This window comes from Salmo salar, chromosome ssa09, assembly GCF_905237065.1.
Source record: "Salmo salar chromosome ssa09, Ssal_v3.1, whole genome shotgun sequence".
Classification (NCBI taxonomy): Eukaryota; Metazoa; Chordata; class Actinopteri; order Salmoniformes; family Salmonidae; genus Salmo; species Salmo salar.
Window position 1 is genome coordinate 20673350 of NC_059450.1, and position 27626 is coordinate 20700975.

A 27626-nucleotide genomic window follows, 5' to 3' on the forward strand; every position below is an offset into this window, starting at 1 on the left:
GATATTACAGTTTTGAATGTCCCATTGGTAGTTTAATCTTCCAGGTAGGTCATCGATTTTATTTTTCAAAGTTTGCATGTTTGCTAGCAGACTGGAAGGAGTGGGGGTTTATCCGATCGCCTACAAATTCTCAGAAGGCAGCCTGCCCTCTGGCCCCTTTTTCTCCTCCTTCTCTTCACGCAAATGACGGGGATCTGGGCCTGTTCCCGGGAAGCAGTATATCATTCACGTTGGGCTTGTCAGACTAGTTAAAGGAAAAAAATATATATAAAATAAATAAATAAATACAATTTTAAAAAGTTACCAATTATACATTCATACATTGTTACTTTATCAAATCTAGTAACCCATTCTACTATTAATTCCTCTTAATAGTTTTTACACCACTTACGTGTTGGTGTGCGAGTTGTATATTATTATTCCATTGTTACTTCATCAAATCTCTTGTAACCGATTATACACACATACACTTTTATCCCCCTTTTCATATCTTCCCACAAACATACATTAGTGTTCCATTCACACATACAATTTCCCTAAATAGTGTCATAAATCAACTTAGGTATTTACATCCACACCACCCCATGTGTATCTTCAACGATTCCTAAATACCTACAATAACACCTCATGCTATTATCAGTGGTTCTCAGACCACGTAAACTTTTCTATCATTACATCCTATGCACCATATGTATCTTCAACGGTTCTTGGCGCTACTTCCTATACAAATGAAACACCCTGTGTTCAATAACACCTCGTGCTAGTAGTCCCCGACTATGACGGGCGGTGGTGGACGGAACCCCTAGATAACGTTAAAGATCCAAAAACTCAGCTCACAGAACTGGTTTGGTTATTCATTCAGACACGCACCTCTACACTCACACAACTCTCACATCCACATTCACTTAGTACTATTCCCAAAAACTCTCAGTAAGCTCCCTTATTACTCTCGCTGTGCATCTTCAACAATTCTGTTGTCGTTACTTCCTATACATATATAATAACACCACGTGCTATTAGTAGTGACTGCAGACCACGTAGACACTTCTTCAATAAATGCCTACAAACAGCTGTCAGCGGGGCTTTCCATGGTACCGTTACTCGCCCTCGCTCTAGCCTTCTCATAAGACTATGGGTACCTTTTTTATTGACTATGTGTCTCCTCCTGGGCAGCTCACATTAAGGGTCTGGGCAGGTCCTCGTCATCTTTTGGTCAGATGGGAATTTCCCTCACTCACACTTCATAAAATGTGCCACCGGTTTTCCTCGCAGACCAACACTGGAAAGCTCCGCAGGCAGAATCAAACATCCTGTTCGTTGACGTCAAATGGTAGTGGAAATTCAACACAGGGACACTCTAAGTCAATATTAAATGAATCACTCTTTATTGTCAGTAAGCTTAAGAAGTCACTGTCAAACTTAGATGCATAAAGTACCGGTCTGAAGTTAGCTCTCTCGGGGCAGTCCCGTTAGATCTCTTATATACTGATTACACGGACAAGTTACATAAGGTTGGTTCCTGTATGTGTCTGCATCGTCTCCTATCTTAGCTTATAGAAGAAATTCTTGGCATTCTGCCAGATGGTCCTAAAGAGGGGGTCATGTCAGGCTATAAGGTACGGTGATTGTACACACCGTACACAGTAATAAGGTAAAGCACTCATATTCAGCATTGCTGCCCAGAGATGTAGAATCAAGGATATATCTGGTCCTTGAAGTTCAGATGTCCTTCGCTGAAATGGATTGTAAAGGAAAGAGCAAGCAGCTGAACGTGATAGGCATCAGAGTGAAGGATGAGGAGAGTGACAGACTAATGTGATGTACTGTAATGTGATGTACTGTACCTTCACTTTCATTCCCCTCAGCATGTGTAATCCAGTGCTCTGTAGAGGCTCAAGCCACAGTATCTTCCCTAGCAAGCTGTATTTTGGGCTCATTTCCACTGAGGATATACCCTGGTGTTTTACACAAAAAGCTCAGACTTTTCTGTTATCTTCTACGCGGGTGGTCACCCATGTCTCACTGGGCCATGACTCCGGCAGACCTCCTCTGAGCCAAGGCAAGGCAGTACATAACAATGTCTAACTGGGAACTTTAACACCTTCTCACAATGCAACAGTCTTGAATGACGCAGAGGTTGTTCATTATGCTTCTCACAAGACTTTAGTCCTGATGGAAAGACAGTAACTCTAGAGTCTACATTAACATAAAACACTGGCGTCACCCTGGTGTGGGTGTAAGTCTAAGTGAAGCCTAGACTTATCAAATAAAATAAAATATGTATTTTTATTTGTCACATGCGCCGTATACAACAGGTGTAGACCTTACAGTGAAATGTTTACTTACAAGCCCTTAACAACAGTGCAGTTTAAAGAGAAATAAGTGTTAAGTAAAATGTAGATAAATAAAAAATAAAATGACAAATAATTAAAGAGCAGCAGTAAAATAACAGTAGCGAGGCTAGATAAAGTGGGTACCGGTACAGAGTCAATGTGTGTGGGCACAGGTTAGTTGCGGTAATTTAGGTAATATGTAGTAGGTAGTGTTAAAATGACTATGCATAGATAATAAACAGAGAGTAACAGCAGCGTAAAAGGGGGGGGGACAATGCAAATAGTCTGGGTAGCCATTTGACTAGCTGTTCAGGAGTCTTATGGCTTGGGTGTAGAAGTAAATAGACAGCTACGAAGAATATAGATGAAAACTCTCTTGGTATATAGTGTGGTCTACAGCTTATCATGAGCTACTCCACCTCAGACTTACACCCAAAGCACCAAAATAGTATTTGAATGTGGCCTTCTAGTCCCAGACAAATCCCAGCCAAATAAAGACCACATTGGGGGATTTCAAAGGGCTGGATTTATAGGGAAGGTGATACACAGTGACAGCAGTAATACTGCAGCCCACAGTGGAACATAAGCCAAGCATTCCTCTGGGTTACTGTCAAACTGGGACTGGGCCATCACTGCTCAGGAGAGGACATTACCACACATTTGTACAGGCACAGGGAAAGCATACCTTCGTCATTGAGGAATGTGGGGTCTAAGTTACATGAGTGGATGGACCCACCTAAAACATGGCATATCTGTTGGCATATCTTGAAACAAATGGAAGTATAACTTTTTCCAAGCTATACGGAGGGTGCTCTAGCCAACAAACAGCAGAGACCTGAGGACACCATTCCAACCTGGAACTGAGACAGATACAAATTCAATTAGCACTAAGGTGTGAAGTGAAAGGCCTTTGGGCCCAACAAGTGTCAGGAGTCTTTGATGGTCCTCTGAAGCCCCCTCCTGTTGTTCAGACCATTCACTGGCATTTTCTACAAGAAATCTGCCTCCAGAAATAAAAGCTTCTCCTAAGTGGGTGTGACACCTACTCCCGTTGCCTGCTGCACTGCTGCTTGGATTCCACCTGGCGATCTGTTCACCATCTGCCCTAGCCTGTCTCCCCTGTCTGGTACAGGTACCTCCACCACACTCATCCCTCTCTCCCGAGCTTTCTCTCGCCTCCAGCACACACGCACTGTTGGGGCCGAGTAACTGAACTTACAATGGCTAGCCCCACATCGTGAAATATTTAATTTTTTTCTTGTGCATTTTGCTATTTGCCTCATGACTCCTGCATACTTTGTTGACTTCAAACTTTCTTTACCCAACCGTGGGACAGACTGTGTTTGTTCCCACACTCGGGACTCTGACTCTCTATTGGTTAGACAGACTTTTGGCCTAACATCCTATTGTAATCACCTCTCACCGGCTTTGTATTCATGTTACCTGATGAAATTGCTGTACAATATGATCTTGTTGCCATCTGATGCACATTCAGATGTCATGAATCAGCACTGCAGAGCTCTCCCTGTACTATGCCGTGTCTTGATTGTATTACTGTTGATGATATCTGGAAATGTGCATGTACACCCTGGCCCATCTACACTTGCTAGCCCCAATTCGGACTTGTGCTCTGATATCTGCTTCACTGATTTCTGCTCTTGTAAAAGCCTGGGTTTTCTGCAGGTTAACACTAGAAGCTTATTACCTAAAATGGATCAATTGAAAGTGTGAGTTCACAGCTCCAATCCAGATGTGTTGGTCATTACTGAGACGTGGTTAAGAAAGAGTGTTTTGAATACTGATGTTAATCTTTCTGGTTATTACCTTTTTCAGCAAGACAGATCTCCCAAAGGTGGGGGCAATCTTTACCAGCACCGGCCTGTCCCTAACTGCCCTAAGCTCTCTCCTGGCCCCTTACACTAAGTCTGAATTTGTCCTGCTAGGTGACCTAAACTGGGACATGCTTAAACAACCTGACCAAATCCTAAAGCAATGGCACTCCCTAAATCTTTCTCAGATTATCACCAATCCCACAAGGTATGACTCCAAAGACCCAGAAAAGGCTACTCTCCTCGATGTCATCCTCACAAATAATCCTGATAGGTATCAGTCTGGTGTTTTCTGTAATGACCTTAGTGATCACTGTTTTACAGACTGTGTTCGTAATGGCTGCTCAGTGAAACAACCTGTCCTGATTTGTCATAGAAGCTTGCTAAAAAACTTTAATGAGCAAGCCTTCCTTCATGAACTGGCTTCTGTAAAATGGTATAGAATCAGCTTGATTCCCCTCTGTCGAAGACACTTGGACCTTCTTTTTTGGTATTTTCAGAGGTATTGTTAACAAACACGCATTCATAAAGAAAATGGGAATTAAAAACGGTTTCAGCCCCTGGTTTGACCGTGATCCTGCAGAGTTACTCCACGTCAAGAATTGCATTTGGCGAAAAGCTCGGCACACGCATACTCAAGCTGACTGACTATCGTTCAGGCAAATGAGAAATAAGTGCACTCAGGCTATCCAAAGTTAGTTACTTTAAGGAGCAGTTCACTCTCTGTGGGTCTAACCCCAAGAAGTTCTGGAAAATGGTTAAAGACCTGGAGAAAAACCCTCCTCCTCACAGCTGCCCATGTCTCTTAATGTTGATGATGTGGTTGTTACTGACAAGAAGCACATGGCTGAGCTCTTTAATCACCACTTCATTAAGTCAGGATTCCTATTTGACTCAGCCATGCCTCCTTGCCCATCCAACATTTCCTCATCTCCCACCCCTTCTAATGCAACTATCCCCGATGTTTCTCCCTCTTTTTCGCTTGCCCCGCTACAAATTTTCTCCCTGCAGGCAGTCACTGAGTTCGAGGTGCTAAAGGAGCTCCTTAAACTTGACCCCAAAAAAACATCTGGTTCAGACCCTTTCTTCTTTAAGGTTGCTGCCCCTATCATCGCCAAGAATTTCTCCAACCTTTTTAACCTGTCTCTCCTTTCTGGGGAGGTTTCCCATTGCTTGGAAGGCAGCCACAGTTCATCCTTTATTTAAAGGAGAGATCAAACTGACCCTAACTGTTATAGGCCTATTTCTATTTTGCAAAGTTTATCAATAGTATTGGAAAAACCTGTCAATAAGCAACTGACTGGCTTTCTTGATGTCTATAGTATTCTCTCGGGTATGCAATCTGGTTTCCGCTCAGGTTATGGATGTGTCACTGCAACCTTAAATGTCCTCAATGATGTCACCATTGCCCTTGATTCTAAGCAATATTGTGCTGCTATTTTTATTGACTTGGCCAAAGCTTTTGATACGGTAGACCATTCCATTCTTGTGGGCCGGCTAAGGAGTATTGGTGTCTCTGAGGGGGTCTTTGGCCTGGTTTGCTAACTACCTCTCTCAAAGAGTGCAGTGTATAAAATCAGAACATCTGCTGTCTCAGCCACTGCCTGTCACCAAGGGAGTACCCCAAAGCTCAATCCTAAACCTCACACTCTTCTCAATTTACATCAACAACACATAGCTTAGTTAGTAGGAAGCTCTCTCATCCATTTATATGCAGATGATACAGTCTTATACTCAGCTGGCAACTCCCCGGATGTTGTGTTAAATGCTCTACAACAAAGCTTTCTTAATGTCCAACAAGCTTTCTCTACATTTAACCTTGTTCTGAACACCTCCAAAACAAAGGTTATGTGGTTTAGTAAGAAGAATGCCCCTCTTCCCACAGGTGTTATTACTAGCTCTGAGGGTTTAGAGCTTGAGGTAGTCACCTCATACAAGTACTTAGGAGTATGGGCTAGATGGTGCACTATCTTTCTCTCAGCACATATCAAATCTGCAGGCTAAAGTTAAATCTAGACTTGGTTTCCTCTATCGTAATTGCTCCTCTTTCACCCCAGCTGCCAAACTAACCCTGATTCAGATGACCATCCTACCCACGCTAGATTACAGATACATAATATATAGAGATCGGCAGGTAAGGGTGCTCTCGTTCGGCTAGATGTTCTTTACCATTCGGCCATCAGATTTGCCACCAATGCTCCTTATAGGACACATCACTGCACTCTATACTCCTCTGTAAACTGGTCATCTCTGTACACCCGTCGCAAGACCCCCTGGTTGATGCTTATTTATAAAACCCTCACTCCCCCCTATCTGAGATATCTATTGCAGCCCTCATCCTCCACATACAACACCCGTTCTGCCAGTCACATTCTGTTAAAGGTCCCCAAAGCACACACATCCCTGGGTCGCTCCTCTTTTTAGTTTGCTGCAGCTAGCAACTGGAATGAGCTGCAACAAACACTCAAACTGGACAGTTTTATCTCAATCTCTTCATTCAAAGACTCAATCATGGACACTCTTACTGAGAGTTGTGGCTGCTTTGTGTGATGTATTGCTGTCTCTACCTTCTTGACCTTTGTGCTGTTAACTGTGTCCAATAATGTTTGTACCATGTTTTGTGCTGCTACCATGTTGTGTTGCTACCATGCTGTGTTACTACCATGCTGTGTTGTCATGTGTTGCTGCCTTGCTATGTTGTTGTCTTAGGTCTCTCTTTATGTAGTGTTGTGTTGTCTCTCTTGTTGTGATGTGTGTTTTGTCCTATATTTATATTGCGTTTATCTTCTTTTTTTTTTATCCCAGCCCCAGTCCCCGCAGGAAGCCTTTTGCCTGTTGGTAGGCCATCATTGTAAAATAAGAATTTGTTCTTAACTGACTTGCCTAGTTAAATAAAGGTTAAATAAAACATGTTTAAAAAATAACTCAGCGAGACATGCTGACATAAACAAATTCTTCCAGCTATCACTTCTTTACCTTTATCTTTGAGGAATGTCAAAAATATCCCTGGAGTTACCAACTTGATCGACTGAAGTTAATTTGGGGCAAGTAGTAAGGAGTTAAAACACAACACACAACTCTGCACCATATGTGAGCCACTAACCCATAGGGAGATGCCAACTGTTCTCCTTAATTTGGCATGATGCCTCCCTCTGCATAGATCTCATGATACCGGCAGCAGTAGCATCATAGAGACATGGGATAATAGGCTGAATTTTCATGCTAATAAACCATTCCCATCATACCCTTACTACACCATTATCCCACTTTTAACAGTGGCTGTGGGTACATAGAACATTCAATCATTATTGGAAGAGTCTGAGTCACAGTCATAAATGTTACAATCTGTTTATTAAGGTTGTCAGTAAAATGAATGCCTGAGCCAATCATGACCTTCCCCCTGCAAACTGAAGTGCTAAGAGCGTTTGAGGAGAAGGATAACTACAGGTAATGTGAGTTGACAGCTCTGGGTACATGTACATGTGACAATTAAAGACTGAATCTGAATCTCTGAGCAGTCACAGCTCTTAATTTATAGATCACACTGCTGGAAACCTCTCACCTAGCATGTCACAAACTCTCCAACGCCCAAAATAGTCAGCATGAGGGGTATACAAAACACACAGAATGTTGCTCAACATATTTTGGAAACAGAAAACCGATGCCATATTTGGATTAGTTGGTTTGTCTGGTTTATTGATAAAACTTGTGAGAATATTTTTACATCATGTATTAGTCTTAGCAGACACAGACCTGGTCAACACAGCCAGAATAATTATGTCTCCTGCATTGTAGATATGCCATAATAATTCAGATGGTCAGCCTCTACTGGTGAGGCTTGGTCTACTGTTGCTTCAGTTGCCTCTCCCACAGACTGGGTAACCATGGAAACCACAGGTGCCACTGTCATACTATTTTAAGAAACTATTTAATTCCATAAATGAGTGCACAGTTCACCACACAAATTCAGCTGCAGGAGGAAATGTGTTTTGGTGCTGTTCTATTACAGTGATTATGTAACTGATATTAACACCAGGAAAAGTGACCAGTAGTTTATTGCAAATTATTGGTTTGTACTATTTGTGCAGTAGGTCTATAATCCCAAATCAGATTTACATTTCTTTAACATTGTGAATAAACCCTTTTAACATCAAAACCTGAGTTGCAACAGCATGTTTCCTCCACTGTAGTTAGATGAACAGAATGAGTGAGAGGTTAAAAACTGTCGACCTAAGGGCCCTGTAGCGATGTGTCGTTTTAATGTCATATGTTGACATTAAACACACTTGGGACTCCCAAGTGGCGCAGCCCTCTAAGGAAACTGCATCTCAGTGCTAGAGGCGTCACTACAGACACCCTGGTTTGAATCCAGGCTGTATCCTAACCAGCCGTGATTGGGAGTCCCATAGGGCGGCGCCCAATTGGCCCAACGTCGTCCGGGTTTGGCTGGTGTAGGCCGTCATTGTAAATAAGAATTTGCCTTCACGGCGTAGTGTGTTACCAATAGTTTTCTTGGTGACTATGGTCCCAGCTGCCTTGAGATCATTGACAAGATCCTCCCGTGTAATTCTGGGCTGATTCCTCACCGTTCTCATGATCATTGCAACTCCACGAGGTGAGATCTCGCATGGAGTCCCAGGCCGAGGGAGATTGACAGTTCTTTTGTATTTCTTCCATTTGCGAATAATCGCACCAACTGTTGTCACCTTCTCACCAAGCTGCTTGGCGATGGTCTTGTAGCCCATTCCAGCTTTGTGTAGGTTTACAATCTTGTCCCTGACATCCTTGGAAAGCTCTTTGGTCTTGGCCATGGTGGAGAGTTTGGAATCTGATTGATTGATTTCTTCTGTGGACAGGTGTCTTTTATACAGGTAACAAGCTGAGATTAGGAGCACACTCCCTTTAAGAGTGTGCTCCTAATCTCAGCTCGTTACCTGTATAAAAGACACCTAGGAGCCAGAAATCTTTCTGATTGAGAGGGGGTCAAATACTTATTTCCCTCATTAAAATGCAAATCAATTTATAACATTTTTGACATGCGTTTTTCTGGATTTTTTTGTTGTTATTCTGTCTCTCACTGTTCAAATAAACCTACCATTACAATTATAGACTGATCATTTCTTTGTCAGTGGGCAAACGTACAAAATCAGCAGGGGATCAAATACTTTTTTCCCTCCATAGGTCAAGTCTCACAGTTTACCAATGACCTTTGCTACTGGTCCAGCTCCAAATGTCCTCAACTTGCTGCAACAGTCTAAAATTAACAGTCTAAAATCAAATCAAATTTTATTGGTCACATACACGTGATTAGCAGATGTTATTGCGGGTGTAGTTAAATGCTTGTGCTACTAGCTCTGACAGTGCAGTAATATCTAAGTAAAATCTAACAAATTACACAACATATTGTCACGACAGTGACGGATGGTGGCGCCCCTCCTCGGCCGGGCGGAGCTCGGCGGTCGTCGTCGCCGGCCTACTAGCTACCATCGATCCCTTTTTGTTTCACTTTCTGTTGGTTAGGTCTAGGTAGGCACGCACCTGTTTTTGGTTAGTCATTAGTAAGGGGGGGTTATTTAGTTTAGCGTAGGATGTATATGTTTGTACGTGATTGTGTTGCTTGTCCGGGTTTTTTGTGCTATGCAGCCTACTCAATCACTTTTTATAGCTACTGTTTACAGGCCTCATGGGCCATATGCAGTGTTCCTCACTGAGTTCCCTGAATTCCTATCGGATCTTGTAGTCATAGCAGATAATATTCTAATTTTTGGTGACTTTAACATTCACATGGAAAAGTCCACAGACCCACTCCAAAAGGCTTTCGGAGCCATCATCGACTCAGTGGGTTTTGTCCAACATGTCTCTGGACCTACTCACTGCCACAGTCATACTCTGGACCTAGTTTTGTCCCATGGAATAAATGTTGTGGATCTAAATGTTTTTCCTCATAATCCTGGACTATCGGACCACCATTTTATTACGTTTGCAATTGCAACAAATAATCTGCTCAGACCCCAACCAAGGAGCATTAAAAGTCGTGCTATAAATTCTCAGACAACCCAAAGATTCCTTGATGCCCTTCCAGACTGCCTCTGCCTACCCAAGGACGTCAGAGGACAAAAATCAGTTAACCACCTAACCGAGGAACTCAATTTAACCTTGCGCAATACCCTAGATGCAGTTGCACCCCTAAAAACTAAAAACATCTGTCATAAGAAACTAGCTCCCTGGTATACAGAAAATACACGAGCTCTGAAGCAAGCTTCCAGGAAATTGGAACGAAAATGGCGCCACACCAAACTGGAAGTCTTCCGACAAGCTTGGAAAGACAGTACCGTGCAGTATCGAAGAGCCCTTACTGCTGCTCGATCATCCTATTTTTCCAACTTAATTGAGGAAAATAAGAACAATCCGAAATTTATTTTTGATACTGTTGCAAAGCTAACTAAAAAGCAGCCTTCGCAAATGGAGGATGGCTTTCACTTCAGCAGTAATACATTTATGAACTTCTTTGAGGAAAAGATCATGATCATTAGAAAGCAAATTACAGACTCCTCTTTAAATCTGGGTATTCCTCCAAAGCTCCATTGTCCTGAGTCTACACAACTCTGCCAGGACCTAGGATCAAGGGAGATACTAAAGTGTTTTAGTACTATATCTCTTGACGCAATGATGAAAATAATCATGGCCTCCAAACCCTCAAGCTGCATACTAGACCCTATTCCAAGTAAACTACTGAAAGAGCTGCTTCCTGTGCTTGGCCCTCCTATGTTGAACATAATAAACGTCTCTCTATCCACCGGATGTGTACCAAGCTCACTAAAAGTGGCAGTAATAAAGCCTCTCTTGAAAAAGCCGAATCTTGATCCAGAAATTATAAAAAACTATCGGCCTATATCGAATCTTCCATTCCTCTCAAAATTTTTAGAAAAAGCTGTTGCACAGCAACTCACTGCCTTCCTGAAGACAAACAATGTATACGAAACGCTTCAGTCTGGTTTTAGACCCCATCATAGCACTGAGACTGCACTTGTGAAGGTGGTAAATGACCTTTTAATGACGTCAGACCGAGGCTCTGCATCTGTCCTCGTGCTCCTAGATCTTAGTGCCGCTTTTGATACCATCGATCACCACATTCTTTTGGAGAGATTGGAAACCCAAATTGGTCTACATGGACAAGTTCTGGCCTGGTTTAGATCTTATCTGTTGGAAAGATATCAGTTTGTCTCTGTGAATGGTTTGTCCTCTGACAAATCAATTGTAAATTTCGGTGTTCCTCAAGGTTCCGTTTTAGGACCACTATTGTTTTCACTATATATTTTACCTCTTGGGGATGTCATTCGAAAACATAATGTTAAATTTCACTGCTATGCGGACGACACACAGCTGTACATTTCAATGAAACATGGTGAAGCCCCAAAATTGCCCTCGCTAGAAGCCTGTGTCTCAGACATAAGGAAGTGGATGGCTGCAAACTTTCTACTTTTAAACTCGGACAATACAGAGATGCTTGTTCTAGGTCCCAAGAAACAAAGAGATCTTCTGTTGAATCTGACAATTAATCTGGATGGTTGTACAGTCGTCTCAAATAAAACTGTGAAGGACCTCGGCGTTACTCTGGACCCTGATCTCTCTTTTGAAGAACATATCAAGACTGTTTCAAGGACAGCTTTTTTCCATCTACGTAACATTGCAAAAATCAGAAATGTTCTGTCCAAAAATGACGCAGAAAAATGAATCCATGCTTTTGTTACTTCTAGGCTGGACTACTGCAATGCTCTACTTTCCGGCTACCCGGATAAAGCACTAAATAAACTTCAGTTAGTGCTAAATACGGCTGCTAGAATCCTGACTAGAACCAAAAAATTTGATCATATTACTCCAGTGCTAGCCTCCCTACACTAGCTTCCTGTTAAGGCAAGGGCTGATTTCAAGGTTTTACTGCTAACCTACAAAGCATTACATGGGCTTGCTCCTACCTATCTTTCCGATTTGGTCCTGCCGTACATACCTACACGTACGCTACGGTCACAAGACGCAGGCCTCCTAATTGTCCCTAGAATTTCTAAGCAAACGGCTGGAGGTAGGGCTTTCTCCTATAGAGCTCCATTTTTATGGAATGGTCTGCCTACCAATGTGAGAGACGCAGACTCAGTCTCAACCTTTAAGTCTTTACTGAAGACTTATCTCTTCAGTAGGTCCTATGATTAAGTATAGTCTGGCCCAGGAGTGTGAAGGTGAACGGAAAGGCTGGAGCAACGAACCGCCCTTGCTGTCTCTGCCTTGCCGGTTCCCCTCTTTCCACTGGGATTCTCTGCCTCTAACCCTTTTACAGGGGCTGAGTCACTGGCCTACTGGTGTTCTTCCATGCCGTCCATGGGAGGGGTGCGTCACTTGAGTGGGTTGAGTCACTGACGTGGTCTTCCTGTCTGGGTTGGCGCCCCCCCTTGGGTTGTGCCATGGCGGAGATCGTTGTGGGCTATACTCGGCCTTGTCTTAGGACGGTAAGTTGGTGGTTGGAGAAATCCCTCTAGTGGTGTGGGGGCTGTGCTTTGGCAAAGTGGGTGGGGTTATATCCTGCCTGTTTGGCCCTGTCCGGGGGTATCATCGGATGGGGCCACAGTGTCTTCTGATCCCTCCTGTCTCAGCCTCCAGTATTTATGCTGCAGTAGTTTATGTGTCGGGGGGCTAGGGTCAGTCTGTTACATCTGGAGTATTTCTCTTGTCTTATCCGGTGTCCTGTGTGTATTTAAATATGCTCTCTCTAATTCTCTCTTTCTCTCTTTCTGTCTTTCTCTCGGAGGACCTGAGCCCTAAGACCATGCCTCAGGACTACCTGGTATGATGACTCCTTGCTGTCCCCAGTCCACCTGGCCGTGCTGCTGCTCCAGTTTCAACTGTTCTGCCTGCGGCTATGGAACCCTGACCTGTTCACCGGACGTGCTTGTTGCACCCTCGACAACTACTATGATTATTATTATGCTGGTCATTTATGAACATTTTAACATTTTAACATCTTGACCATGTTCTGTTATAATATCCACCCTGCACAGCCAGAAGAGGACTGGCCACCCCTCATAGCCTGGTTCCTCTCTAGGTTTCTTCCTAGGTTTTTGGCCTTTCTAGGGAGTTTTTCCTAGGGAGTTTTTCCTAGCCACCGTGCTTCTTTCACATGCTTTGCTTGCTGTTTGGGGTTTTAGGCTGGGTTTCTGTACAGCACTTTGAGAATATCAGCTGATGTACGAAGGGCTATATAAAAATAAATTTGATTTTATTTGATTTGATTTGAAATTTGATTTGATGGAGTCAGCAGGAGCTTCAGCGCCAGCCCTGTCCATGGAGGAAACCGTAGACCAACACTCCACCCTGCTCCACCGGCTGGGGAACGCCATGGATCAGGTGTTGGCGCGCCTGGAGAGCTGGGACCGACGCGCTCTCAGCCCCCTGAACACGGCAGGCCAACAGCCTGCGCCCCCACCAGCACCCACAGCACCCAGTACCAGTGGGGTGAAACTCGCTCCCCCCAGGGAGTACGATGGGACGGCCGCTGGGTGTAAGGGCTTCTTACTCCAGTTGGAGTTATACCTGGCGACCGTTCGTCCCTCTCCCTCGGGGGAGGAGAGCGTCAGCGTCCTCATCTCCTGTCTCACGGGTAAGGCCCTGGAATGGGCAAACGCCGTGTGGGACAGTCCGGACTCAGCCAGGGACAACTACCCAGAGTTCACCTGCCGCTTTCGGGCAGTATTCGATCATCCCCCGGAGGGGTGAGCGGCTGTTTCACCTGAGGCAGGAGACGAGGAGCGCGCAGGATTTTGCTCTCGAGTTCCGGACCCTGGCCGCGGGAGCAGGGTGGAATTAGAGGGCCCTTATAGATCACTACCGTTGTAGTTTGAGGGAGGACGTCCGCCGGGAATTAGCCTGTCGGGACACGACCAACACACTGGACCAACTGGTGGATCTGTCCATCCGACTGGACAATCTGCTGGCCGCCCGCGGACGTCCGACCCGGGCCCTGCTCATTCCACCCTCCAGCCCTCCTGCTCCCACACCTATGGAGATAGGGGGGGCAGCAGCCAGGAAGACTGGAGGGGGAGGTCGCTCCTGCACCTCATGTGGTCGCAGAGGGCACACTGTGGACCGGTGCTGGGGAGACTCCCCTAGGAGTCCAGAAGGCAGGCAGAGCGCTCCTTTGACACCTCAGGTGAGTCAGCACCAGCCTCACCCAGACCCCCCTGTCCGTCACATGTATGTGTCAGTGTCTTTTCCTGGTTTCTCCCCTCACTCCCGGTTTAAGGCGCTAGTCGATTCAGGCGCGGCGGGGAGTTTTATGGACCGTGGGGTCGCGGCTAAGTTAGGGATTCCCCTGGTCCAGTTGGACCAACCCTTCCCCGTGCACGCCCTAGACAGTCGACCACTAGGGTCAGGGCTGGTCAGGGAGGTCACTGTGCCTCTGGTCATGGTAATGCGGGGGGGTCATGAGGAGCGGATTAGTCTTTTCCTCATTGATTCCCCAGCGTTTCCAGTGGTTCTAGGGATTCCCTGGCTAGCCACTCACAACCCTAAGATTTCGTGGGGACAGAGGGCTCTTAAGGGGTGGTCAAATGAGTGCTCGGGCAGGTGCATAGGAGTTTCCATCAGTGCGACTACGGTGGAGAGTCCAGACCAAGTCTCCACCGTGCACATTCCCTCAGAGTATGTCGATTTGGCTATCGCCTTCAGTAAAACGAAGGCGACCCAATTACCACCTCATCGACGAGGAGACTGTGCGATAAACCTCCAGGTGGGCGGTGCCCTTCCTCGTAGTCACGTTTATCCCCTGTCTCAGGAGGAAACAGCGGCTATGGAGACATACGTCACTGAGTCTTTGAGGCAGGGATACATTCGGCCATCTCACTCACCCGTCTCCTCGAGCTTCTTTTTCGTGAAGAAGAAGGAGGGAGTTCTGCGCCCGTGCATTGACTATAGAGGTCTAAATGCCATCCCAGTGGGTTTCAGTTACCCACTACCTCTCATCGCAAAATTGGATCTCAGGAGTGCATATAATCTGGTGCGTATCCGAGGAGGGGACGAGTGGAAAACTGCATTTAGTACCACATCTGGCCATTATGAGTACCTCGTCATGCCGTATGGGTTAAAGAATGCTCCCGCAGTCTTCCAATCCTTTGTGGACGAGATTCTCCGGGACCTGCTCGGTCAGGGTGTAGTGGTGTACATCGATGACATTCTGGTCTACTCCGCTACATGCGCCGAGCATGTGTCTCTGGTGCGTAAAGTGCTTGGGCGACTGGTGGAGCATGACCTATACGTCAAGGCTGAGAAATGTGAGTTTTCCAAACCAGCCGTCTCTTTCTTGGGGTATCGCATTTCCTCATCAGGGGTAGTGATGGAATGTGACCGCGTCTCAGCCGTGCGTAATTGGCCGACTCCCACCACGGTGAAGGAGGTGCAGCGGTTTTTGGGATTTGCCAATTACTACCGGAGGTTTATCCGGGGCTTTGGGCAGGTGGCGGCTCCCATTACCTCACTGTTGAAGGGGGGCCTGGTGCGGTTGCAGTGGTCCGCGGAGGCGGACAGGGCCTTTAGCCGTCTGAAGGTTTTGTTCACCGACGCGCCGGTGCTGGCGCACCCGGACCCCTCTTTGCCCTTCATAGTGGAGGTGGACGCGTCCGAGGCTGGGGTAGGAGCCGTGCTGTCCCAGCGCTCGGGCGCCCCCCCCAAGCTCCGCCCCTGCGCCTTCTTCTCTAGGAAGTTGAGTCCGGCGGAGCGTAACTATGATGTGGGGGACAGGGAGCTGTTGGCTGTGGTCAGAGCCCTGAAGGTGTGGAGACATTGGCTTGAGGGGGCGCGTCACCCTTTTCTCATCTGGACTGACCACCGCAATCTGGAGTACATCCGGGCGGCGAGGAGACTGAACCCGCGTCAAGCCAGGTGGGCGATGTTCTTTACGAGATTTCGGTTTAACATCTCGTATATCCCAGGTTCCCGGAACACTAAGGCCGACGCACTGTCTCGTCTCCATGACGCCGAGGAACGGTCCACCGATCCCACGCCCATACTTCCAGCCTCCTGCCTGGTGGCACCAGTGGTCTGGGAGGTGGACGCGGACATCGAGCGGGCGTTACGGACGGAGCCTACTCCTCCGCAGTGTCCAGTGGGTCGTAAGTACGTTCCGCTCGGTGTTCGCGATCGTCTGATTCGGTGGGCTCACACGCTTCCCTCCTCGGGTCACCCAGGGGTTGAGCGGACAGTGCGTGGTCTTAGTGGGAGATACTGGTGGCCCACCTTGGTGAGGGACGTGAGGCACTATGTCTCCTCCTGTTCGGTGTGTGCTCAGAGTAAGGCTCCCAGGCACCTGCCTAGAGGGAAATTACAACCCCTCCCGGTTCCACAACGACCATGGTCCCACCTGGCGGTGGATTTCTTGACCGATCTCCCGCCGTCTCAGGGCAACACTACGATCCTGGTCGTTGTGGACCGGTTTTCTAAGTCCTGCCGTCTGCTTCCGTTACCCGGTCTTCCTACGGCCCTGCAGACCGCGGAAGCCTTATTCACCCACGTCTTCCGGCACTACGGGGTGCCCGAGGATATCGTCTCAGATCGAGGCCCCCAGTTCACGTCCCGAGTATGGCGGGCGTTTATGGAGCGACTGGGGGTTTCGGTCAGTTTGACCTCGGGGTTTCACCCCGATAGTAATGGGCAGGTGGAAAGGTTAAACCAGGAGGTGGGCAGGTTTCTGCGGTCCTACTGCCAGGACCGGCCAGGGGAGTGGGCAAGGTTCGTGCCATGGGCCGAAATGGCTCAGAACTCTTTGCGCCACTCCTCCACCAACATGTCACCATTCCAATGTGTGTTGGGTTATCAGCCGGTCCTGGGGCCATGGTATCAGAGCCAGACGGAGGCCCCTGCGGTGGAAAAATGGGTTCAGCGCTCAAGGGAGACCTGGGACGCTGTGCAGGAATCCCTGGAACGAGCCAGGGAGCGACAAAAAGCGAGCGCTGACCGGCACCGCAGCGAGGCCCCCGTGTTCACCCCAGGGGAGAGAGTCTGGCTCTCGACCCGGAACCTGCCCCTCCGCCTGCCCTGCCGGAAGCTGGGTCCGCGGTTTGTGGGGCCATTTAAAGTCCTGAGGAGAATAAACAAGGTGTGTTACAGATTACAACTTCCTTCTTATTATCGTATTAACCCCTCGTTTCATGTGTCTCTCCTCAGGCCGGTGGTAGCTGGTCCGCTGCAGGAAAATGAGGTACGGGAGGTCCCTCCACCCCCCCTGGACATCGGGGGGCCCCCGGCGTACACAGTCCGGTCCATCTTGGACTCCAGACGCCGGGCGAGGGGCCTGCAGTACATCGTGGACTGGGAGGGGTACGGCCCGGAGGAGAGGTGCTGGGTACCGGTGGAGGACATACTGGACCCAGCGCTCCGGGAGTTCCACAGCCTCCATCCGGATCGCCCTGCGCCTCGCCCTCCGGGGCGTCCTTGAGGCCGGCGTCGGCGCGCTGCGGGAGCCGCGCGTCAGGGGGGGGAGTACTATCACGACAGTGACGGATGGTGGCGCCCCTCCTCGGCCGGGCGGAGCTCGGCGGTCGTCGTCGCCGGCCTACTAGCTACCATCGATCCCTTTTTGTTTCACTTTCTGTTGGTTAGGTCTAGGTAGGCACGCACCTGTTTTTGGTTAGTCATTAGTAAGGGGGGGTTATTTAGTTTAGCGTAGGATGTATGTGTTTGTACGTGATTGTGTTGCTTGTCTGGGTTTTTTGTGCTAGAGGAACGTGTACTGGGTTTTTTCCATCTGCCTGTGGTTTATTTTCATTGTGTACACCACCGCAGAATAATTGAAGGGCTGCGCCCCTATACTTTTGGCGACCACATCCAGTTGCTTTTAATAAAGAAGTGTGGTCAAGAACTCTCTGTCTCCTGCGCCTGACTCTACCTCTCCTGTTGTTTTTCGAGCCAGCCCGTGACACATATACCCAACACAGAAATCTAAGTAGAAATGAATTAAGACTATATACATATGGACGAGCGATGTCAGAGCGGAACGGACTGAGATACAGTAGAATAGTATAGAAAAACAGTATATACATATGAGATCAGTAATGCAAGATATGTAAGCATTATTAAGTGAATGAGATACCGTAGAATAGTATAGAAAACAGTATATACATATGAGATGAGTAATGCATGATATGTAAACATTATCAAGTGACAAAGATACCGTAGAATAGTATAGAATACAGTTTATACATATGAGTAATGCGAGATATGTAAACATTATTAATGTGACTGGTGTTCCATTCATTAAAGTGGCCAGTGATTCCTAGTCTATGACAATAGGCAGTAGCCTCTAATGTGGTAGTGATGGCTGTTTAACAGTCTGATGGCCTTGAGATAGGGACAAGCTTTGATGCACCTGTACTGACCTCGCCTTCTGGATGATAGCAGGGTGAACAGGCAGTGGCTCGGGTGGTTAATGTCCTTGATGATCTTTTTGGCCTTCCTGTGACATCGGGTACTGTAGTTGTCCTGGAGGGCGGGTAGTTTGCCCCCGCTAATGCGTTGGGCAGACCACACCATCCTCTGGAGAGCCTTGCGGTTGCGGGCGGTGCAGTTGCTATACCATGTACAGCCCAACAGGATGCTTTCAATTGTGCATCTGTAAACATTTGTGAGGGTTTTAGGTGACAAGCCAAATTTCTTTAGCCTCCTGAGGTTTAAGAGACTCTGTTGCGCCTTCTTTGCCACACTGTCTGTGTGGGTGGTCCATTTCAGTTTGTCAGTGATGTGTATGCCAAGGAACTTGAAACTATTGAAGAGATCGAGACATGGTCTAACATGTTGCGGGTAAAGCTGAACCCACAAAAGACTCAATGTGTCCTCTTTACAAGAAGCACCAACAAAAAAACTAAGAAGCCCGTAGAACTCAAGCTTTACGGTGAAATAATAAAAGTAGAAAAATAAGCAAAATTCCTTGGAATCACCTTTCAGAAGAACATGCACTGAACAACACATATAGCGAACATAGAGAGAGAGGGATGAAAAAACTCAAACACTTAAAAACACCGTGCAGAAGAAAATACGGAGCCTCGCCTCAGACAGTGTTGAAAGTCTATATCAGCTTCATCCGATCTCTCTTTGAATACGCCTGCCAGCCTGGATAACAGCTTCGCTACAGCAGATGAATCGGCTACAGATAATCCAAAACAAAGCAATAAAAATGGCCTACAAAATACATCAGTAATCAGTAATCATTACACCCACAGCATATCTGGACTCACATCAATCAACAATATACAGTCAATCATTGGTCAGAAGTTCATCAATAGGGCCATCCATAATCTATCATTGAAGGAAGCTCTAGGAGAGGCCAAATGGACCACAAACATATGTCCATAATGTTGAAACTGACCTAACATATCCCCCTATCCACAATATAATCATGCAAGACTGACTTTAATCACACATCATAGTTTATTTTTTATAAAAGTAACAAAAAAATAATACTACTGAAAAAACAAACAAAAATACAAATATAAAAAGAGAGGATGTGTGTGTGCGCATGTATGTGTGTATGTATGTGGATACACCCCCCCCCCCCCCCCCATCTCTAGTAGGCCGACCACAGGCCCTGGACCTTTGCCTTTTAAAATGTTTTATTTAACCTTAATTTAACTAGGTAAGTCAGTTAAGAACAAATTCTTATTTACAATGGCGGCCTACCCCGGCCAAACCCTAACCCGGACGACGCTGGGCCGCCCTATGGGACTCCCAATCACGGCCGGTTGTGATAAAGCCTGGAATCGAACCAGGTTCTGTAGTGACGCCTCTAGCACTGAGATGCAGTGCCTTAGACCGCTGTGCCAGTCTGGAGCCCTTTAATGGCCAGAACTGGTCTCTGATAAATCAGGGGAAAAGTACCTTTTTGGGAATAGTACCTGTAATTCACTACAGAAATTGGGACAGAAGTGCTCATGTACTAAACAGGCTCAGAAGAAGACTTACTCTCAGAAGAAGGCATAAGACTTCAAAGAGCTAGTGTAGCCTGAACGGTACACTTAAGCTCACCTTCTTCAAGGAATGAAAGAGAAGACATTTGGAGCACAGCCTCAAGCAACTCAAGCAAGGAGCCAACAGAGATGAGCAACAAGCATAAGGACACCAACTCAGGACCAGAGGAGCAACCTGAAGGAGGAACCACCCAAGTCAACCAGAAAGGACACAGCCATAATCTTCCTTTGTTCTCCTCCATGTGGCCTAATCAGTCAAGATGCCACAACAGACTTCGATCACAGACTGAGTATAACATCATTCAATGTTCAGGATCTCCAGGTCTGCACTTCTTGTCTTTCATTCTATTTCCTATTTAATTTCCATTTTCATTATGTTTGTAAATATTTTGATCAGTAATTAAATGTTGATTATGTAAATGTTTGTCTTGTTATTCTGGTAAAGAATGCCATTTGATTCTCAAAATAATTCATACCTTCAGATAAGTCAATAATTACTATTGGTTTAATCTTATTGCAAAACCACCCTCATAAGTCAAGTCTTCTTAGAAGATCATTTTGTCCAATAACTGGACTGGTGCCCCGTTAATAACTTCATAGTAATAAGTGTACACACTACCCTACAGCCCTATGCTGAGAGGTCTTGGCATAAATGTACTCTGGTACTACAGGAGTTTTTATTACTGGTGACAGGGTGAAAACTGCAGGGTCAATAGGGAGATTTTTTAAACTGTTCTTACATTTGTGAGGCCACAGTATAATAGGATTTCAATCTGCAGAAGTCAATGTCAAGGGGGAAATAGGGCGCCATTATGCAGTAAGTGAGAGATTTAAAAATGAGCTGATTAAATCTGTAGCCGAGCCATCACTCAAGTTAATGAGCACTAAAATGAACACTTAAAATAAATATGTATTCGGCAAATAAAATATGTGTACTTTCACCAGTCCATGTGTTATTGGACTGGACTTGACTGCAATGTCTTATATCTTTACAGATTATCTGGGACTCCAAAAGTTATTTACATTTTTAAAACCCGATCAGCCTAATACAATTATTCCCTAGTGCAGGATTTCCCGAAATCAGTCCTCGGGACCCCAAGGGGTGCACGTTTCAAATAATAAACTAATTATCATGTTTTGATCATTTGAATGAGCTGTGTAGTGTTAGGAAAAAACTAAAAGGTGCACCTCTTAGGGTCCCGAGGACAGAGTTTGGTAAACGCTGGTGTTTCTGGTTACAGATATTCATCTCACTTCTCACTACTGAAATGAAAATCCATTCCATTTGTGATTGGGCGGTGATGTATTGCCTCTACCGTATGGCACCCTTTTCCCTTTATAGTGACCTACTTTTGACCAGGGACCTTAGAAAAAAAGGTGCCATCTAGAACCTAAGGGTTCTTTGGCTGTCCCCATAGGAGAACCCCTTTTGGTTTCAGGTAGAACCTTTTTCGGGTTCCATGTAGAACCCCTTCCACAGAGGGTTCTAGATGGAACCCAAAAGAGTTCTACCTGGAACCAAAAAGGATTCTACCTGGAGCCAAAAATGTGCTCCTATGGGAGGAGCCCGTTTTGGAACCCTTTTTTCTGAGTGTACATAAGGAATAGGGTGCCATTTGGGATGCACAAACAATGAAATGAAGTGGTGAGCTCATTAAAACACTCGCACAGGCAGACAACAGACAGTAGCTCTGCTCGTGTGGAAGATAAACAATCAATAGTGATACTTTGCCAACTCAACCGTTAAACTCCAGAAAACAGAATGCCAAATGACCAGTCTCTTCTACAGAAGTGGTGTAAATTGCAAAAACAATCACATTTGTATCTTATTTCTACCAAACTTTCAGCACACGTCTTCCAACATATGATAGGTAGACATTATGTATTTGGTATTTTAGCAGCTGCAATTAGCTGCTGCAAAAACAGCAGAGAGGCGTTGTGCCGTGAGGTGTTGCTTTATCTATTTTTTTAAACCAGGTTTGCTGTTCTTTTGAGCAATATGAGATGAAACGTAGTTCCATGCAATAATGTCCCTATATTTATTTAACTAGGCTGTCACGTCCTGGCCAGTATAAGGTTAATTGGTATTGTAGTTTGGTCAGGACGTGGCAGAGGGTGTTCGTTTTATGTGGTTCGGGGTGGTGTGTTTGTTGAAGGGGCATTTGATTTAAGCATTCCGGGGTTTTTGGGCACTGTTTGGTTTTCATGTATTCTATGTTTAGTCTAGTGTGTCTGTTTCTATGTTTTGGTTAATTGGGGTTGGGACTCTCAGTTGAAGGCAGGTGTTGTCTATTTGCCTTTGATTGAGAGTCCCATATATTAGGGTGTGTTTGTCATTTGTGGGGAATTGTTGTGAGCACTGCTTTTTTTTGGTTTAGCCTGCTGCACTGTCATGTTGTGAGTCCTGTTCATGGTTTTGGTTTTGGTTTTCCAGTGGATACTTTACTTGTTTTGTTAATAAAGAAACATGAGCGTCCACACTTCCGCTGCGCCTTGGTCCGTCTCTCTCATGTATGACATTTTCAACGATGAGTACGACTTATTCTATGACATAGGCAAGTCAGTTAAGAACAAATTCTTATTTTCAATGACGGCCTAGGAACAGTATATACAGTACATACACACATATATATATATATATATATATATATATATATATACACTGCTCAAAAAAATAAAGGGAACACTAAAATAACACATCCTAGATCTGAATGAATGAAGTAATCTTATTAAATACCTTTTTCTTTACATAGTTGAATGTGCTGACAACAAAATCACACAAAAATAATCAATGGAAATCCAATTTATCAACCCATGGAGGTCTGGATTTGGAGTCGCACTCAAAATTAAAGTGGAAAACCACACTACAGGCTGATCCAACTTTGATGTAATGTCCTTAAAACAAGGCAAAATGAGGCTCAGTAGTGTGTGTGGCCTCCACGTGCCTGTATGACCTCCCTACAACGCCTGGGCCGGTTTGGCGGTGGGTCAGTCATGGTGTGGGGTGGCATTTCTTTGGGGGGCCGCACATCCCTCCATGTGCTCGCCAGAGGTAGCCTGACTGCCATTAGGTACCGAGATGAGATCCTCAGACCCCTTGTGAGACCATATGCTGGTGCGGTTGGCCCTGGGATCCTCCTATTGCAAGACAATGCTAGACCTCATGTGGCTGGAGTGTGTCAGCAGTTCCTGCAAGAGGAAGGCATTGATGCTATGGACTGGCCCACCCATTCCCCAGACCTGAATCCAATTGAGCACATCTGGGACATCATGTCTCGCTCCATCCACCAACGCCACATTGCACCACAGACTGTCCAGGAGTTGGCGGATGCTTTAGTCCAGGTCTGGGAGGAGATCCCTCAGGAGACCATCCGCCACCTCATCAGGAGCATGCCCAGGCGTTGTAGGGAGGTCATACAGGCACGTGGAGGCCACACACACTACTGAGCCTCATTTTGACTTGTTTTAAGGACATTACATCAAAGTTGGATCAGCCTGTAGTGTGGTTTTCCACTTTAATTTTGAGTGTGACTCCAAATCCAGACCTCAATGGGTTGATAAATTGGATTTCCATTGATTATTTTTGTGTGATTTTGTTGTCAGCACATTCAACTATGTAAAGAAAAAAGTATTTCATAAGATTATTTCTGTCATTCAGATCTAGGATGTGTTGTTTAAGTGTTCCCTTTATTTTTTTGAGCAGTATATATAATATAATATATATATAATACTGTACGCTTTCTTAAATTTGTTCTGGATTTGGGGACTGTGAAAAAAACCTATGGTGGCATGTCTGGTGGGTTAAGTGTGTGTGTCAGAGCTGTGTGTAAGTTGACTATGCAAACAATTTGGGATTGTAAAAACATGAATGTTTCTTATTAAAAGAAGTGATGCAGTCAATCTCTCCTCAATCTTAGCCAAGAGAGACTGACATTGATATCAGCCCTCTGAATATCAGCCCTCTGTTCTGGAACAGCTGCAGCTAAACTAGGTCTTTCCTTGCAGCACTCGACTGGACAATAATCAAGATGAGACAAAACTACATCCTGCAGGACTTGCTTTTTGAAGTGTGGTGTCAACAAATCAGAGCATCTTTTTATGGACAGACCTTTACCCATCTTTACAACCATTGAATCTATATCTATATGACAGTTTACAATCTAAGGTAACACCAAGTAATTTAGTCTCATCAACTTGTTCAACAGCCACACCATTCATTACCAGATTCTTTGGAGGTCTAGAATTTAGGGAATGATTTGTAGTAAACACAATGCTCTTAGTTTTAGAGATGTTCAGGACCAGTTTATTACTGGCCACCCATTCCAAAACAGACTGCAACTCTTTGTTAAGGATTTCAGTGTCTTCATTAGCTGTGGTTGCTGACAGGTATATGGTTGAATCATCAGCATACATGGACACACATTTGTTTAATGCCAATGGCAGGTCATTTGTAAAAATAGAAAAGAGTAGACAGCCTTGAGAGCTGCCCTGCGGTACACCACACTTTACATGTTCGACATTAGAGAAGTTTCCATTAAAGAAAACCCTTTTAGTTCTTAGATAGCTCTGAACCCATGATATGGCAGAGGTTGAAAAGCCATAACACATACAGTGAGGGAAAAAAGTATTTGATCCCCTGCTGATTTTGTACGTTTGCCCACTGACAAAGAAATGATCAGTCTATAATTTTAATGGTAGGTTTATTTGAACAGTGAGAGACAGAATTACAACAAAAAAATTCAGAAAAACGCATGTCAAAAATGTTATAAATTGATTTGCATTTTAATGAGGGAAATAAGTATTTGACCCCTCTGCAAAACATGACTTAGTACTTGGTAGCAAAACCCTTGTTGGCAATCAGAGGTCAGACGTTTCTTGTAGTTGGCCACCAGGTTTGTACACATCTCAGGAGGGATCTTGTCCCACTCCTCTTTGCAGATCTTCTCCAAGTCATTAAGGTTTCGAGGCTGACATTTGGCAACTCGAACCTGAGAAAAATATGTGTTTTTCTGGATTTTTTTGTTGTTATTCTGTCTCTCACTGTTCAAATAAACCTACCATTAAAATTATAGACTGATCATTTCTTTGGCAGTGGGCAAACATACAAAATCAGCAGGGGATCAAATACTTTTTTCCCTCACTGCACACTACCGTTCAAAAGTTTGGGGCCACTTAGAAATGTCCTTGTTTTTGAAAGATAAGCACATTTTTTGTCCATCATAACATCATGGTTGCTGATAATGGTTCTCTGTACACCTATGTAGATATTCCATAAAAAGTCAGCCGTTTCCAGCTACAATAGTCATTTAAAACATTAACAATGTCTACACTGTATTTCTGATGAATTTGATGTTATTTTAATGGACCAGAAATGTGCTTTTCTTTCAAAAACAAGGACGTTTCTATGTGACCCCAAACTTATGAACGGCAGTGTATTTATAGAATTTTGTCGACAGACACTATAATTATTTAGAGAAAGGGTTCATAATATAGGGATCAAAGAAAGAAAGCCAACTAAATATTGTACATGCATATTCATCTCAGATTCAACACCAGCTGGTAGATGTAAAAATACTCTGATCTTGTAGACTGTTTGGGCACATTTTTGGGTTAGGAAAGTATGTATGAATCATAAAAAACACTAAATATATTGATGAGTAAAAAATACAGTTGTTTGATTCATTCTAAAAGTTGTCATATTCAAGTTCAATCCATGAAATATTGGAACGTGAAAAAAAGTGTACAATAGGGGTTGAACAATAGCCCTATAAATCTGCCCTAATCCTCACTAATCATGGAACTGTATGAAGGTCCAGTCATCGTGAACCGTGCGTAAGAGGAACCGGGATTCATCAGACCAGGCAATGTTTTTCCACTCCTCAATTGTCCAGTGTTGGTGATGGTGTGCCCACTGGAGCTGCTTCTTCTTGTTTTTAGCTGATAGGAGTGGAACCTGGTGCGGTTGCCTGCTGCATTAGCCCATCCGTGACAAGGACCGACGGGTTGTGCCTTCCAAGATGCAGTTCTGCACACCACTGTTGTAATGCGCCGTTATTTGCCTGTTTGTGGCCCGCCTGTTAGCTTGCACAATTCTTGTCCTTCTGTTTTCGCATACAGAACTGCTGCTGACTGGATGTTTTTGGTTTGTCCCACCATTCTCAGTAAACCCTAGACTTAGACACTGTCGAGCATGAACAGCCCAGTAGGCCGGCCATTTCTGAGATCCTGGAACCGGCGTGTCTGGCACCGACGATCATTTTCGTGAACGGGGTGGTGTACCTTATAAACTGGCAAATGAGTGTATAGACATAAAACATTCATTTATAGGCAAACATTCCTTGGCTAATGAATTATGCATAGAAATAATGTATTATTCAGTCTGCCAGGAGGAATACAGCACTAACATGTTGTCAAGCATCATCCCTGTTCAGACCATGTAGACGCTTCCAGTAATCAGTCTCTTGAGAACTGATACATACACAGATACCTGCCATTTTGCCAAATTACATTGTTCCACTATTATGTTGGTCTTAGAGAGTCTCTGAAGCACTCACCTTGCTATCGCCATTAAATATTCTCCATCCAAGACTGTATATATACGTATTTACAACCAGGCAACGGTAACCCTTGTATTATACCGACCGTAGTGTGAATGTCATTCTATTCTGAGATATACAGTATACAATGGTATCGTTCTCACTGGGTCAGCTGCAGTGTTTGCTGTCTGGAGACAGATGAACATGTGACATGAGTTGTAATTTACAGGGCTTTGACCAGCCTGTTCAAATGGATGAGCAGTTAAGAATGTCAGTCCTCTGTCTCCAGCTTTAACCAGGAACCCCAGGTAGCCTAGTAAAAATCTGTCTTTCTGCCCCTGAGCAAGGCAGTTAACCCACTGCTCCCCAGGCATTGAAGACATGGATGTTGATTATGGCAGCCTCCTGCACCTCTCTGATTCACTGGGGTTGGGTTAAATGCGGAAGACACATTTCAGTTGAATGCATTCAGTTGTACAAGTGACTAGGTATCCCCCTTTCTCTGTGATTAGATCTCTCTGGGGGTCAATTTGATGCATGAGGCCATCGATTTTCAAAAAAGCCTCAGCAAATAAACACAGGTCCTGTTTAGTGCTTGGCTGGGAGACGGAGCTGGTATTGACCTAGTTGATGGTAATGTGACATGAAGCATGGAGTTTTTTGCTGTGTACAACTATGGAGGGAATGGAGCATCTCCATGGAAACTGGGTAAACCTTCAATGGCCCATTGTAGATTTCTGGGACTAATGGATCGTATCATGGGGCATGGAGAATGAGCAATATTGAGTAGTTGGTGAACCTTAATTGGTGAACCCCTCTTTATTAGTGACAGCACAACCTACAGTGGCAGTCTGGATCTAAAACAGCTGGTCAAGTAATGGCACTCTCTGCATCTCCTCCTGCAGGAGAGAGAGCAATATTCTCCAG